Source organism: Chiloscyllium punctatum, chromosome 33, assembly GCF_047496795.1.
Source record: "Chiloscyllium punctatum isolate Juve2018m chromosome 33, sChiPun1.3, whole genome shotgun sequence".
Taxonomy (NCBI): Eukaryota; Metazoa; Chordata; class Chondrichthyes; order Orectolobiformes; family Hemiscylliidae; genus Chiloscyllium; species Chiloscyllium punctatum.
Genome location: NC_092771.1, coordinates 57,871,670 through 57,885,740, shown reverse-complemented (window position 1 = coordinate 57,885,740; position 14,071 = coordinate 57,871,670). Strand labels below are relative to the sequence as shown.

The 14,071-nt window shown below is 42.5% G+C and overlaps 1 non-coding gene across 1 annotated transcript; it reads right to left on the bottom strand.

Moving 5' to 3' along the window:
• Positions 1-7,536: 7,536 nt before the first annotated feature.
• Positions 7,537-7,618, bottom strand: trnas-acu (transfer RNA serine (anticodon ACU)). The gene has a single exon. It is a non-coding gene; the product is annotated as a tRNA-Ser (tRNA).
• Positions 7,619-14,071: the final 6,453 nt, after the last annotated feature.

The following is a 14,071-nucleotide window of genomic DNA, read 5'->3' as shown; positions in this document are numbered from 1 at the left end:
CATCTGCACTCCCAAGAATCTTACCATTAGCCCAGTACTTTGCATTCCGATTACTCCGTCCAAAGTGTATCACCTCACACTTGTCCACATTAAACTCAATTTGCCACCTCTCAGCCCAGCTCTGCATCCTATCTATGTCTCTCTGCAACCTACTACATCATTCGTCACTATCCACAACTCCACCGACCATAGTGTTGCCCGCAAATTTACTAACCCACCCTTCTAAGCCCTCCTCCAGGTCATTTATAAAAATAACGAATAGCCCTGGACCCAACATCGACCCTTGCGGAATTCCGCTAGTAATTGGACACCAAGATGAACATGTTGCATCAACTGCAACACTCTGTTTTCTTTGAGCGAGCCAATTACTGATTCAAACTGCTATGTCTCCCACAATCCCGTTCCTCCACATTTTGTATAATAGCCTACTGTGGGAACCTTATCGAACACCTTGCTGAAATCCATATACACAACATCAACCTGCTTACTCTCATCTACCTGTTTGGTCACTTTGTCAAAAAACTCATAAGATTCGTTCGGCATGACCGACTCTTTACAAAACCATGCTGACTGTCCCTGACCAGAATATTCTTTTCTAGATGATTATAAATCCTATCTCTTATAATCTTTTCCAACACTTTACCAACAACTGAAGTGAGACTCACTGGTCTGTAATTACCAGGGTTGTCTCTACTACCCTTCTTGAACAAGGGAACCACATTTGCAATCCTCCAGTCCTCAGGTACTATTCCTGTAGATAATGATGGTTTCTAGATCAATGGCACAGGCTCGGCAATCTCTTCATTTGCTTCACAGAGGATTCTAGGATAGATCCCATCTGGCCCAGAGGACTTGTCTATTTTCACACTCTACAGTATTTCTAATACCTCTTCCTTGTGAACCTCAATCTCTTCGAGTCGAGATGCAAGTATCTCTGTATCCTCCTCGCCAACATTTTCATTTTATATAGTGAACACTGTCGAAAAATATTTATTTAGTGTTTCCCATGTCTCCTCTGACTCCACACACAACTTCCCACTATTATTCTTGATTGGCCCTAATTTAACTCTCGTCATTCTTTTATTCCTGACATACCTATGGAAAGCCTTAGGGTTAACCCTGATCCTATCCGCCAACAACTTCTAATGTCTCCTCCTGGCTCTCATGTCTCCTCCTGGCTCTTCTGAGCTCTCTTATTAGTTCATGCAGTGAAACGATTCTGTCTGCTGCACATCATTCTGCTTCGAAATATCAGGCAGTATTTCATATTGATTACTGTACACGTTAACCTTTATCAAGCCATGACAATGAAATCACTGAATCCTCATCACTATACTACCAGGGAAGATTTCTGTTAAAATCACCCTGGACACCAAGAAATATGCCATTCTATTCTCCCATCCTTCTGTGCGTGATCCCCTCGGCCGTATTCCGGTCTTGTTGGTTGGTTTACAATACTGAGGCTATCCAATCATCTTTGCATTTCAGTTTCTAAAGGATGAGACCTTCTCTCTGAGCTGGCACTGTGCTTGCTCAGTGGTGATAACACTGTCCTTGTAAACTAGAAAAGTGCTTGAAATAGTCCATTCATGTTTTTCATTCCAAGAACTTGAGGCAAACCGTTTGGCAGGACAGGAAATAGCGGGCGTGGGCAGTGATCAAGTTTGGCAGCAAGAACGAGGTGAGGCAGTATAAACTACAGAGTAATGGGGAAACAATGGGCAAGGAACCCTGGGACGGGAGGGGCTGAATGCTTCCTTTCTTTACTGTAACCAGACATTGGTGTTGAACTCAGAAATGGGACAACATCAGACAAGTCGGTGAAATCTTACTTTCTGCTTGTTTTCTCCCGAGGCCTGTGTCACACTAGGGGAAATGTGTCTGCGTGCTTCAGTCTATGGGTAAAAATGGGGTTCAGTTCCCATCTCAAACTTTAATCCCACTTATTATGTTTTACGAGATTAAAACGTTCCAGAGAAATTAGCATTCAGGTGAAACGTCAGAGTTCAAAAGGTTACAGACCAACTGCTGGGAAACAAGATGAAGGGACCCGGTTCTGTGCTGTAAACACTCCATAATTCAATCATTTTTGAGGGGAAACATATCTGCAGTGACATAATTCCAAAAACTGTGTTATGAAGAAACGGTGCAACGGCTTCTGCCCTCATCCCTGGTGGTCTAGTGGTTAGTATTCAGCGATTTAACTGAGTGGCCTGGGTTTCATTACCATTCAGGAAATCAGGACTTCTTGTTCCTGATGCAGAGAGCGCAGCTCTACCAGGAATCTGTTTCATGCCTTAGAACAGTCAATACCCCAGCTCATCAAAGAAGTGAAAAGTGCCTTCCCTCTCTCTGCACAGTCAGACAGTTAATCCTTCATTCTCCTCTGATTCCACTTTCCAAAGAATTTCAAAATATTGTCAAAACTGAGTCTCAGCTATTTCTTTTCTGTCTTTTCATCCATCGGAGCTGCAGCGATTAAGTGCGTTGGTTTCTGAAAACGAAACGTCCCTATGAGCAATGTATTGGGCTATTCCAGGATTGCCTTCTCTGACGGCGCTGGGACATGACTGATGTTGTCTATGATATGGAAGTGCCAGTGTTTGAGTTGAGTAGACAAAGGTAAAAATTACACAATATCAGGGCAGAGTCCAGCAGGTTTATTTGGAAGCACTAAGTTCCAGGGAGCCGCTCCTTCATCAGGTGGTGTTTTTCTGCAGAAACTTGGTATGTGTGTCAATATGCGCGATCTTTTGGAAGATCATCTGGACTTTAACCGACCGTTCGTGGTGTCGACGGTACCCATGACGTGGAGGTGTTGGTGTTGGACTGGGGTGGATACATTTAATAATCACACAAAGCCATTTTAGATTCCAACAGTTGACAAACACCTGATGAAGAAGCAGTGCATGGAACACTGGTGCTTCCAAATACGTCTGTTCAATACAATCTGGTGCTGTGTGATTTTTACTCTGATAGCTCTTGGTAATGTTTAACTGATCGAAGACAGTGAAAGAACTTTCGTTCGTAGAGATGAAAATTTCAAATATTATCCACCTCAGCATAACAAAAGTGATGAGGTTGGATTTGTGATGAATCTCCACAATGCGCTTGCGCAATGTAAAAGTCGAACATACAACTGCCTGATCCGGAGCCAGGTATAAGAATGGTTGTACCACTGACCAGATGCACAGCTGAAAGTTTACACGCTGCAGAGCTGTGGTGTTAACAAGGACATGAGCAATAACAGTAACAGTCACAAGGTGAACAAAGAACAAAGATAATCACCATCATTGATTCACTTCAAATTGTCCTCAAAACAACGAGCATTCACAATCTGATCAGCCAATCAATGAGGTCACTGCCGATCTTGGAAATTGCAACTGACTTTTCTGCGTTTTCACCATAATTTGAGGTAAACTCCAGCCTAATCATAACATCGCATATTCCCATTAATTTTTATCTTTTGATAACGTTAATGACCTGTCCGAATTTGCAGGAAATGAGTGAAAACGTCCTTCCGATGACATAATCCAGTGCAGAGTTGGCCAGAAATGAAAAGACAAAGACATGAAACATCACTCCCATTTTTCTCTGTACCAATGCGTTTTCCTGAGTTGAATATTTGCAGGACTTGTCTTTACTATCTAAAGAATTAATTATTTTCCCGGGAAAGATTCTTCATAAATCAATTAACATCTGAGTGTTGAAACATATTTTACTTTAGATTAAAATAGTTGAATATCCTTTTCCCCCAACCTAATGTCCCAATCCTTCCTCCTCTTCCATGTAAATACAAGCTGCTCCAGGTGATGTTGGAGCTCCCAACCTGACGTTCCAATGCTCCTTGCTGCTCCATGTCAATAGAAGCTGCTCTTCTTGAGGTTGGAGCTCCCAGTTTGATGTCCCAATGCTCCCTGTTCCATGTCACTACCAGTGATGCAGTTGAGGTTAGACCTACCACTCTGATGTCCCAATGCTCCCAGCTGTTAAATGTCACTAAAAGCTGGTCCTTGTGAGGTTGGAGCTCCCAGTCTGATGTCCCAATGTTCCCTCCTCCATGTCAAGAGAAGCAGTCCAGTTGAGGTTGGATGTATCACTCTGCTGTCCCAAAGCTCCCTGCTGCTACATGTCATTAAAAGCTGCTCCAGGTGAGAGTGGAACTCCCAGACGGATGTCGCAAAGCTTCTTGCGCCATGTCAACTGGAGCTGCTCCAAATGAGGTTAGATCTTGCATTCGGAGGTTCCAATGCTCCCTGTTGCTCCATGTCAACAGAAGCTGCTCCAGTTGTGTTTGGAACTCCCAGCCTGATGCCTCAATGCTCCCTGCTGCTCCATGTCAATGGAAGCTGCTCCAGGTGTGGTTCGAACTCCCAGACTGATGCCACAATACTCCCTGGTTCACGTCAAAAGACGCTGCTCCAAATGAAGTGGGAGCTCCCATCCCTGGCAGCTCACATACGTCTATACCATCATAGAAATACTGCCCACTGAATATCCCCACCACTGGACCCATTGGTGGAATATCCACATCATGAGAACCTAATATTATTTTTAGTCACCACCGAATCATTATTTCCAAAAGTCATTCTTTCTTAAACCTTATTTCGCATGTGCATACTGCAGTCAATCCGAAGTAAGATAATGGTGCTAATTGATGTATGCTTAATAAAAATTACATCCTATTTTTCATGTTGAGTAACTGCGAGTTAGCAAGGACAATGTTTGTATTCAAATCACACGTTTATTCCAGGTGAGAGAATGTGGTTTGCATTATTTAAAATGAACTTGTTCACTGCGTAAAATGATCAAATAGATCTCAATTTCAAAACAACATTGGAAACGTTGTCATCCATCTTGAAATGTGGTGTCTTCTTCTTTCAACCAGACGGGTATTATATCGAAAAGTCTATTACTGATATGCGTACAGACACTTTAAATCGCAAGGATTGTGAAGGTTTGTAACTCAGGTTGAGGTTTAGGGTATAGGTTTGCTTGCGGAGCTGAAGGTTTGACATCCAGATGTTTCATTACCTGGCTAGGTAACACCATCAGTGGCGACCTCCATGTGAAGCGAAGCTGTTGTCTCTTGCTTTCTATTTATATCTTTCTCCTGGATGGGGTTCCTGCGGTTTGTGGTGATGTCATTTCCTGTTCGTTTTCTGCGGGGTTGACAGATGGCATGTAGATCTATGTGTTTGTTTATGGCGTTGTGGTTGGAGTGCCAGGCCTTTGGGAATTCTCTGGCATGTCTTTGCTTAGACTGTCCCAGGATCAAGGTTTTTCCCAAGTCGAACCGGACTACCAAAAATACATAAACCAGGAACCCCCCCTCAGACCCATAGTCTCATTACCCGGAACACCAACTTACAGGCGGGCCAAAGAACTACACGCAAGACTGAAATACCTCATAGAAGAGTCACAGCACTCCATCCACTCCACCCAGGAATTCCTAAAAAACATCAAAAACACCAAAATAGAGGAAGAAGAAGCAATGATCTCATTCGACATAACAGCACTGTTCACCTTCATCAACATCGACCTGGCAAAGGAAACACTTACCACACTTTTAGAAGAGACCATCACAGACACCAACCACCATCAATCACATTACCAACGAAAACATCATGAAGCTAGTGGACCTGTGCCTCACCACCCACCTCACTTTCAACAACATAGTCTACAAACAAACCAACGGCACACCCATGGAATCTCCGCTGTCAGGATTCATAGCAGAGGCGGTAATGCAAAGACGAGAACAAACAGCCCTACCAACAATCAAACCAAAAATCTGGGTCCGCTCCGTAGATGGCACCTTTGTCATCACAAAACAAAACAAGATAGAAGAGACATTTGACATCATCAACAACACCTTCACAGGCATAAAGTTCACCAAGGAGGAAGAAACCGACAACAAACTCACATTCCTGAACGTCACAGTAGAAAGAAAGGACAACGGAGAACTACAAACCTAAGTATACAGAAAACCGACAAACACTGACCAAATACTTAACTACACCAGCAACCATCCCAACACACACAAACGAAGCTGTGTCAGAACACTATTCCAATGAGCCACCACACACTGCAACACAGACGAACTTCGGAAAACAGAGGAGAACCACCTATACAACGTATTCGAGAAAAATAGATTCTCAAAAAATACAGTTCGCAGATTCCTCAAGAACAAACCACGACAAGCAGACCAAACACAGCCAGAAACCTTAAGTACCTTACCATACATCGAAGAAGTTTCAGAAATGACAGCCAGACTATTCAGACCCCTCGGAATCCTAGTAGTACACAAATCCACCAACACTCTCAAACAAAAACTAACAAACTTAAAAGACATAGTTCAACCCATGGACAAAACCAACGTCATCTACAAGGTTCCATGCAAGGATTGCCACCAACACTACGTAAGACAAACAGGAAGAAAGTTAGCCACCAGGATATACGAACACCAGCTCGCCACAAAAAGACACGACCTTCTCTCCTTCGTAGCCCTACACACTGATTAAAAATACCACTATTTCGACTGGGACAACACATCTATCCTGGAACAGGCTAAGCAAAGACATGCCAGAGAATTCCTAGAGACCTGGCACTTCAACCACAATGCCATAAACAAACACTTAGATCTAGATGCCATCTATCAACCCATCAGAAAACGAACAGGAAATGACATCACCACAAACCCCAGGAACCCCATCGAGAAGAAAAATATAAATATAAAGCAGGAGACAACGGCTTTGCTTCAATTGGAGGTCGCCACTGATGATGATGTTACCTAGCCAAGTAATGAAACGTCTGGATATCAAAGTTACAGCTCAGCGAGCAACCCTCCACCCTACATTTTAAATCATTTTTCATGTTTATGTTCCATGAATCTGCGGTTAATGATCCACAGTTTAGTTTCAATCCCTATAGGTAACATGCTGATTTCTCCAGTTGTTCATAGTTCAATGTGATGCATCCAGTGTGTGCATAACGAGAGGGAGCTTGCTTCCCACATCTTGTGTTTATCTGTGCCTTATGTCCAGCATTCATCAATGGCGAGAGCAAGGGGCGAGGGCGAGACCAATGTGTAAGTCTCTCCGTGCCCATGCACGGCACCCACAGCGGCAATTCTCCACTGTGCATTTACAGCCAGTTCTCAGTGCCCCTACACCCACGCCCTGCCCCTTTTGAAATATCTCCATTATTTTGTGCTGTTTCGATGTGCTCTTCTCACCAGGATGTATTACTTCTACTCAACTTCTTCCAGATTTCATCTGACAAAACATTCATTAAGATTCCCTTTGCATAAACATGCATTTCACAGCTCTCATACGAAAAAACGTTAACAGCAGCTTGACTTGAAAAAGAAAATCGCGCTCCTTTTCATTATCCCAAAGCAAACTAGATTTCAATGCAGTTTAGTCAAACGGCGCAAACTATCCCTTGAGATTTTGTAATAGCGACAATGCATATAAACTGACCGTTGGAGTTCCAGTTTCAATGCAACAGCTGAAAAACCGCACCATTGAAAGCCGTTGATGACAGTGGGACTCGAATCCACGCGCGCAGAGCACAATGGATTAGTAATCCATCGCCTTAACCTCTCGGCCACCTCATCACAGATGCTCAAAAAGCTCTGACCTTATGTATAATTGAATTTCGTAAATTATTCAGAGCAGCAGATCTTTCTCCCTGGTGTTGGTGAAATGACAAATAATACAGTCCGGTTCCAAGACTATGGTCTGACCCCTGGGTTGTGGGGCAAGTGCACTCCCACTGTCACACTGTGCACACAGTGATCTGAACAAAAATGAGGAAATGACTATGTAACAAGGTCTGTTGAATTCTGTGAAATTTGAAGTCAACGGAATGAAGAACCCGAGACAGCAGGAGGTGTTCTTTCAATAAAGAGTTGGATAGAGCTCTTAAGGATAGTGGAATCAAGGGTTATGGGGATAAGGCAGGAACAGGATACAGACTGAGGATGTTCAGGGCATGATCATAATGAATGGTGGTGCTGGCTCGAAGGGCAGAATGGCCCACTCCTGCACCGACTGTCTATTGTCTATTAAATTGGCTGTGAGGAATTGTTTTCCAGACTGGAGGAGAGTGCATAGTGCTCAATGTCATTATTCCGAAGACCTAACTTCCACTCAGATGTTTTTGACACGCACTTGTGTACAGAACAGACAATTTCAAAATCCAAAATAAGGCTAAACTGACAATTGAGCTCAACAATGCAAAAACCTTGATGCGTATCATTTTCCTGGGCGTGCGACACCAAGTCACTGTCTGATCACAGCAACAGAGTGAGCAAGTGTCAGAAGGAAAATGAGTGCAGTGCCAGAGCGCATGCTGGGAGCAGCACGTGACACACGGGGAAGTGCATTTCCCACAACAGGAATACTTCCCAAACAGCGGAATGCGGTGGAAGAATTCAGAGGGAGTTTGCACTATGAAATTCGATGCCAGAGACACAATGGAGATCTGTCATTGAGTCTGTTCAAGATGAAGATTTTAAGATTTCTACAGATGCAAAACAAAATAAAAAGCTCATGAGTTAATGAAGGCAAAAGATGAAATTGTACATTTCATCAATCTATCCATCTTTACAATGAGTACCTCACCACTTTCCTCACTCGGGGACAGAACCACTGTTGAAGATGATAATATAATCCCCGTTTACTTGCCATGGAATCAGAGAAACTCGGTTTCCCAAACGTTAAGGTAAAACCAGGAATGTGGAGGTAAGCATTAATGTGTTGCTCCTGTGCTGAAGGTGACCAGTGCACGGTATCTCTGTTCCAGTATAGTGGGCTGTGCTGTGCCGAAGTTTTAATTTTGAGCCTCACATGGAGCAGCTTCAATTTGTCGTCGTGTTGAGGGGTACGGACAGAAGGTGATATTGAGCAAAGCCAAGTTTATGGGAAAATACCCGTGTTTGTGGATTGAGAAACAACCTTTTCTGGATAATGACTCCTTGATCAACAAACATACTGCAAGTTTCTAAAACGTGAAGAGACTATGTGGAGAGAGAGCCGAAGGTGATTTTTCACCAGTTGGATAACGTTTCTCATGTGCACTACTTTAAATTCTGGGAAAATAGAAGTTGAACTGGTTTCATGTTACACAGTTTTTTACAAACTCACAAAGGTTGTTGCAATAATAAAAAAAGAAATCACATAGGACCGTTTGAATATTGTATTGAACTGAATTTTGGTGTGAGCATATTTTATCTTAACTGGCGTGCTGCAGAGAAGTACAGAGGGTTAACAATACAAAAGGACCCAGTCTTCTTGGTGGATTTCTTGGGTGGAGTTAAGAATGTACGAAATGTACATAACATCATGTGAATGTGGTCAAATCTTTAAAGTAGGTGTTGCATCTCCAAGTGACGATTCAATTCCTAGTCATTAGGATATCACTTCTGTCTGCAGTTATTTTAGGACATCAGCTCCATTTACCGAGTTTCACCTTGAATAATACGCCACACCTTACCAATCCATGAACTTGTTATACTCAGTCTTATTCAGTTGTACGTGTTCATGAAATATCTTTGTGTCTGAAGTCAACAAATTCGAAATTGTTACGCAACCATACTGACTTTCACTCAATGGTAAATTCTCTCCTGGTACGTTTTTTCGTGTATCTTTTAAACCACTCTGAAGTCAGCTTCAACGTTTTACTTCTGTAAAGTCGTTCACGATTTAAATAACTCTATTGCGTGGAAGAAACTCTCATCCAAACTTTTCTTAATCATTCCCTAATGGTTTTCAAGCTCAAACGATAGTTATTGATTCACTCGAAAGAGGGACTTTCCCCGATTTACTCATTCAAACCTCGCGTTATGTGAAAATCTCATTTGTTTACATCAAACTTGCGTGTTTTTGCTCCAGCATTTCCAAATCTCGTGAATAAACTCCGTCATTCTTTCTATCATCCCGATGAAACCGGTTGTATCTTTTCTGATATTCTTATGTCTTAGTAAACAACGTCACATGGCTTTCTTATATCTTGCTATCCAGGAAACAGCGTCTGTGCCCTTTCTCACTTCTTTACATGCTTTTGGTGGAGAATGAGGACAAGGATTACACACAATGTTCCCACTGAGGGTGAACTACAAATTTTACTTTTACACTATGAACTCTTTGCTTTTTAAATACGACGTCTCTATTTATAAACTCCAATAAGGTTAATTACTATCTATCCAGTTCATGAACATCGTCTCCATGGAGACGAAAATTATCCATCACTTCCTTTATTCTTCCACGGGATGTCTGAAAGGTTTGTAAGGCCAACATCTCCATATCCCCGTGTCCTGAGTCAGTCTCAGCTATTTCTAAAGGTGACTGAAGTTCAAATACTTCATAGTGTGTCTCCCGTCATTCCAGTACAGACTGGTTCTGGACAGTAAATGCCATCACCAAAGGCCACCGTATATTAACCACTCTGAACCCCTCAATTAGATTCCAGGCTGTAACTCACACTGGGATATCTGTTATTCTGTATATAAACAGCTCTGAACCCCTCAATTAGATTCCAGGCTGTAACTAACCCCGGGCTATCTGTTATTCTGTATATAAACCACTCTGAAACCCTCAATTAGATTCCAGGCTGTAACTCACCCTGGGCTATCTGTTATTCTGTATATAAACCACTCTGAACCCCTCAATTAGATTCCAGGCAGTTACTCACTGTGGGCTCTCTGTTATTCTGTATATAAACCACTCTGAACCCCTCAATTAGATTCCAGGCTGTAACTCACACTGGGATATCTGTTATTCTGTATATAAACAGCTCTGAACCCCTCAATTAGAATCCAGGCTGTAACTAACCCCGGGCTATCTGTTATTCTGTATATAAACTACTCTGAAACCCTCAATTATATTCCAGGCTGTAACTCACCCTGGGCTATCTGTTATTCTGTATATAAACCACTCTGAACCCCTCAATTAGATTCCAGGCAGTTACTCACTGTGGGCTCTCTGTTATTCTGTATATAAACCACTCTGAACCCCTCAATTAGATTCCAGGCAGTTACTCACTGTGGGCTATCAGTTATTCTGTATATAAACCACTCTGAACCCCTCAATTAGATTCCAGGCTGTCACTCACTCCGGCCTAACTGTTATTCTGTATATAAACCACTCTGAACCCCTCAATTAGATTCCAGGCTGTAACTCACTCCGGGCTATCTGTTATACTGTATATAAACCACTCTGAACCCCTCAATTAGATTCCAGGCTGTAACTCACTCCGGGATATCTGTTATTCTGTGACATAAACCAGAGGATTTGAGCCACGGGGAGAGGCTGAATAAGCTGGGGCTGTTTTCCCTGGAGCATCAGAGGCTGAGGCGTGACTTTATCGAGGTTTATAAAATCAAGACGGGCATGGATAGGAGAAATAGACAAAGTCTTTTCCTCGCTGTAGGGGAGTCCAGAACTAGAGGGCAGAGGTTTAGTGTGAGAGGGGAAAGATATGGAAGAGACCTAAGGGGCAACTTGTTCACTCAGAGGGTGGTCCATGAATGCAATGAACTGTCAGAGGAAGTGGTGGAGGGAGTACAATTGCAACATTTAAAATTCAGCTCGATGGATATGTGAATGGGAAAGTTTTGGAGGGAGATGGGCCAAGTGCTTGAAAAAGAGACTAGAGTAGGCTAGGATATCTGGTCGGCATAGACGGGTTGGACCAAAGGGTCTGTTTCCATGCTGTACATCTCTAGGACTGTATGACTCCGCGATTTTGTGACTCACTACTTGTTATCTGTTATTCTGTATGTAATCCACCCTGAACACCTCGATATGATTCCAATCTGCAACTCACTCCAGGCTATCTGTTATTCTGTATGTAATCCACCCTGAACACCTCGATTTGATTCCAATCTGTAACTCACTCTGGGCTATCTGATATTTTGTATTTTAACCCCCTGAACCCCTCGATTCGATTCCAAGCTGCAACTCACTCCAGGCTATCTGCTATTCTGTATATAACCCACCCTGAACACCTCGATTTGAATCCAGGCTGTAACTCACTCCAGAGTATCTGTTATTCTGTATGCAACCCACCCTGAACCCCTCGATTGGATTCCTGTCTGTATCTCATTCTGTGGCATCTGTTATTCTGTATATAAATCACTCTGAACTCCTCGATTAGGTTCCGGGCATTAGCTCACTCAGGGATATCTTTTAATCTGTATATAAACATGCCTGAACCCCTCAATTAGATTCCATGCCTTAACTCACTCCAGAGTATCTGTGTTTTGTATATTAACCACTCTGAACCCCTCGATTACATTCCAGGCTTTAACTCACTCCGGGATATCTGTTATCCTGTATATAAACCACCCTGAAACCCTCAATTAGAATCCAGGCTGTAACACATGCTGGTCTATCTGTTATTCTGTATATAAAACACTCTGAACCCCTCAATTAGATTCCAGGCTGTAACTCACGCTGGTCTATCTGTTATTTTGTATTTAAATCACTCTGAACTCCTCAAGTAGGTTCCAGGCATTTGCTCACACATGGCTATCTGTTAATCTGTATATAAACAAGCCTGAACCCCTCAATTCGATTCCAGGCTGTAACTCACTCTGGGCTATCTGTTAATCTGTATATTAACCACCCTGAACCCATTGATTTGATTCCACTTCCTGTCATGTTAAACTCATGTTCCCAACACAATCTAATCTCAATAATGATCAATGTATCACTGGTCCTCCAATCTGCTGGCACTACCATCATGTTAACTTACTGATGTTTATGTACATGATCAGCTGTAGCATCTGAACAATACTGCTTCAGAATTTCTCATCATTTTACACAGAAACATTCAGCTTTTTCTATTCTTACTGCAAATCACCTTCCAGAATATTCTCTTGCACCTGCCAATGTTTTCAATATAATTCACAAAACACTGACAGCAAAATAGATGACATGATAGGATGTAGCAAACTGTTACACTCAGTACCTTCATGTTACAATGTAATAATATCCAGTCAGAAACATGCCCTGGGTAAGGGATAAAGCATCCCTGGGTCTGGAAGTTGGGACTGGGCAGAGAACGGGGTTTTGGTCTGTCACTGAGTTAGTTTGGAAATCTGTGCTGCACATGGACATTTCTCCACATTATATTCAGTTTCTATGTGTGGGTGTGTGTGTGTGATGGAGAGAGTTTAAACTGAGTTTAACTCTGCGTCTCTGCTTAGGGTTTCCCTGTCTTTCAGATATTTGACTGCAACATCATAGAAACTGTGGGTATCTGCCTGTTTCTGTCCCATCTTTCAGAACACATAGAAACCTCCACATAAAGCACTTGAATCCTGTCTGGCTCAGCTCATTGTTGAGTTGGTCCATGGTGGGTAATTTCTCCTCTGCTTTCTCTCCTCTCGTATCCCGTTGCTCTGTCGATTAATTGCCCAATACCCTCAATTTGAATGCAATCTGCAACCCACTCCAGTCTATCTGTTATTCTGTATGCAACCCACCCTAAACACCTCGATTCGATTCCAAGCTGTAACTCACTCCAGGCTATCGATTATTCTGTACATAACCCACCCTGAACACCTCAATTCGATTCCAAGCTGCAACGCACTCCAGTCTATCTGTTATTCTGTATATAACCCACTCTGAACACCTCAATTTGATTCTAGGCTGTAACTCACTCCGGGCTGTCTGTTATTCTGTATATAAACCACCCTGAACCCCGCGATTAAATTCCAAGCTGTAACTCACTCCAGGCTATCTGTTATTCTGTTTATAATCTACCCTGAACCCCGCGATTAGATTCCAGGCTGTAACTCACTCTGGGCTATCTGTTATTCTGTATATAAATCACCCTGAACCCCGCGATTCGATTCCAGGCTGTAACTCACTCCGAGCCATCTGTTATTCTGAATATGAAATATATATTCTGAATATATATTCTGTATATAAACAAGCCTTAACCCCTCAATTAGATTCCATGCCTTAACTCACACCAGGGTATTTGTTTTCTGTATATAAACCACCCCGAACCCCTCGATTACATTCCAGGCTTTAACTGACCTCGGGATTACTGTTATTCT